Here is a 3413-nt window from a genome sequence, read left to right on the forward strand (position 1 = left end):
CAATCATACCTATCAAAACCTTCGTTACAAGTTTATGGTGCCATTGCCGGGGACTTGGTTAACGGTTTATTGTTTGAGTGTGCTTTTGGTATTTTGCAGGAGAGATCTCATTGTACTGGCTATTCAACATGGAGAGCAGCCTGACGGTTTATGAGTCTAGGTGCTGAACCAGAATTCGTAAGTGACCCTGAGATCGAGCGAACCTTCCGCGCAAGGGTACGTCAGAACCGAATTAGGCAAAAGAAGGTAACCAGCATGGCAGACAATAACGATAATGCGGTGCCAGTTATGAACCAAGGGGCTGTTAGACCGACTCAAGACCCTGTCTTCCTGGTGGTTGATCACAACATCCCGATGCGTAATTATGCGGCACCCAATTTGTATAATTTTTTGCCTGGAATCTCGAGGCCGACTGTGGAGGAGAATGCACGTTTTGAGATTAAGTTGGTCATGTTGCAGATGATTCAAAATTTTGGGCAGTTCGGGGTTCTGCAAGGTGAAGACCCACATGCCCATCTGACCAGCTTTGTCGAGATGTGAGGAAATTTTTCCTTACCTGGCGTGACCCCAGAAAACATAAGATTGTATCTGTTCCCTTACACCTTGAGGAACGAGGCTAAGAGGTGGGCTTACTCACTAGAGCCAAATGAGATCACTTCAATGGTGAGCAATTGGTGAGCGGTTCATGAAGAAGTTCTTGCCACCCGTCAACGCAAGGCGACGAAAGATGTGTTGAACTTTGAACAGAAGGAGGAATGTGACCCTGAGCACCGCCTGGGTACGATTCAAGAGACTGGTGAAACTGCCCGCATATCGAGATTCCCGATTTCATCTTGATGGAAACATTTTACAATGGCCTGAACAGAGCAACGCAGGTTGTTGCTGATTCCTCCGCGGCAGGAGGTTTTATGGATAAGACATACAATGAGGCCAAATCACCTTGACCAACATCTCGCGGAATATGGATGATTGGATTCGATGATGGTTATGGAGGCGTGAGCACCGATAGAAGGAAAACTGAAACAACTTGTCCTACGAAAGAAATGACCACATTTGCTGCGCACATGGCCACGGTGACCTCGATCCTTCAGTCAATGGCAAATCAACCTGGACCATTGCTCCACTATAGTGCACTCGCTACACCGGCTCAAGTGGCCGCAGATCAGTTGTGTCAATATGGAAGGGCATATGGAGCTAATTGTGTGTCATTGAACACTTCAGCAAGTGTGTGCTATCCAGAACAACCCTTTCAGCAACACCCTATAATCTAGGCTGGAGTAGCCATACTTAACTTCGGTTGGGGAGCAATCTCAACCTGAGGGCCAATGAAACATGAAGAGGCAGTATAGAAATTCCCCTTTTTCACCACAACCAAAGGCAGATCAAGACCGCATAACCAGCAACCATCATCGTCTAACACCTCGGGAGGCTCGTTAGAGATGCTGCTGAAGCAGTATATGGATAAAAATGATGCAGTGACTCAAGCACAAGCGTCTTCTATAAGGAATCTGGAGATCCAAGTGGGCCAGCTAGCCTCTGAGCTGAGAAGCCAAACACTGGGAATATTGCCCAGCAATTCAGAAGCCCCAGGATCTACAGGGAAGGAGCAATGTCCTTAAGACATTGAGAAGGCAAGCCTGACCGCTTGTGGAGATGTGGATTGCGATCACCCAGGACAACGCAATTTTCGGTCCATATCTCAATACTATATTAATGCTTTATTGAATTTTTGTCTCTTTAAATTCTGAATTCATTCTTCAATTCTTCATTTAATTCAATTTTAACTTTATGAATTTATTTCCTCATTCACTTCTTTGCATTTAATTTTGTCTTGTCTTTAATTCTTCGACTTTTTTTTGTAATCAATGCATTGTACTTTAATTAGTAAATGATTGAGTAATAAAGGAAAATAACAACAAATATACAAGGCGGTAAGAGACGCAAGTTTTGGGAAACTTTAATTCTTCAACTTTTTTCTTCACTACTCGAAATTTTTACTATCTTTTCAAATTCTGATCTATCCTTATTTTACTATCACTCTTTTTTCTCCAAAAAAAAAAATGTGATACGAATTTTATTTTGTTTAAAATAATTTGACCTTCTCTTTGTTTTTCTTGCAACGATCGAGGCGCTGGATTGCGGAGATGTTACGCGAAGAAGCAATTATCTTATTCCATCACCACAACCCAAAAAAGAGAGATCGCCACAAATATGGATGCGTCAATACAATGCGGGTGACAGCGCAAAATTTGTGGGTGTACTCTTCCTTATCTTTATTTCAAATTTTGCACTATCTTATCGCATGTTAGTTTTTCAAGTTTTATCACTTCATCTTCTTTAATCACCACAATGATTTGACATAGATAAATTTAGTGAGTTACCGCATTTTTTGTTCTTTGCCAAATATGATTTCAATGATGAAAAATATGCTTCTATTTCGTTTGTAAAATATTAGAGTCGACTTAATATAAGATAGTCACCTCATGGAATATTTCTAGAAGTTAGGGATTTGCTAGCTTTCTTTCAAACTCTCTTTAAAACGCATTCTAGAACATCGCATAACTTATTTTAATCTTTTGGAAATGAGGACATTGCCACATTTTAAATGAGGTATTTGTTTCGATCTTGCTATTACAAAATATATATATATATAATAAAAACTCCACTGTCAACGCAATGGGAAATCCATGCTAATAAGAGTTAAGTTGTGAAAGGCACTTACCCGTCGTTGTATGTCCGCATGACACACGTGGGGGTAAGCCAAAACGAAAGTGAGTCACCAGGATCAACGCATAAATCAGTGACCGCAACTCCACTGCCAAATCGATATGAGTCTGAGAAAGAGTGCATTCCTCGTAGTTGGATGTCCGCATGACACCCATGGAGGCAAGCCAAAACGAAGGCAAGGCAATCGGATCAGCGCAAGGTCAGAAAAAAAAAATATCAATGAAGAAAATTTTTGTGCAAGGATAAAATAATTTGTCACCCCGATAGACAATTTTCTTTTTGAAGTAAATCATGCGATGTTTCGGAATGTAGTAAAGGCCTTTTGAAAGTTAAGCTTGCAGTCCCTAGGTCTTAGAAATATTTTAAGAAGAGACTTGAATAAGACTTAAAGAAATTCTGGTATATAAGATTCGAACGAAGTATTCTTAAGAAATCTAGAAAAAGAACTTTGTGGTTAACTTGCTAAAGGAATCTTTAGCTTATGCTTGATAACAAGCATTGTTTAAATTTGGGGGTGTGATAACGGCCAGAAATGCACGTTATCATAGTGCTAAGTTATTAAACAATGTTGGATTGAGTTGATGAATTCTATAATATTGTGGTCGCATGCGTTCAGCGCATTAGAACTATTGATTTTTTTATTTTTCTACAGAATATGTGTTAACGCAATGCAAGATTGCGATCAT

The sequence above is a fragment of the Benincasa hispida genome, unplaced genomic scaffold (assembly GCF_009727055.1).
Source record: "Benincasa hispida cultivar B227 unplaced genomic scaffold, ASM972705v1 Contig591, whole genome shotgun sequence".
In the NCBI taxonomy this organism is placed as follows: domain Eukaryota; kingdom Viridiplantae; phylum Streptophyta; class Magnoliopsida; order Cucurbitales; family Cucurbitaceae; genus Benincasa; species Benincasa hispida.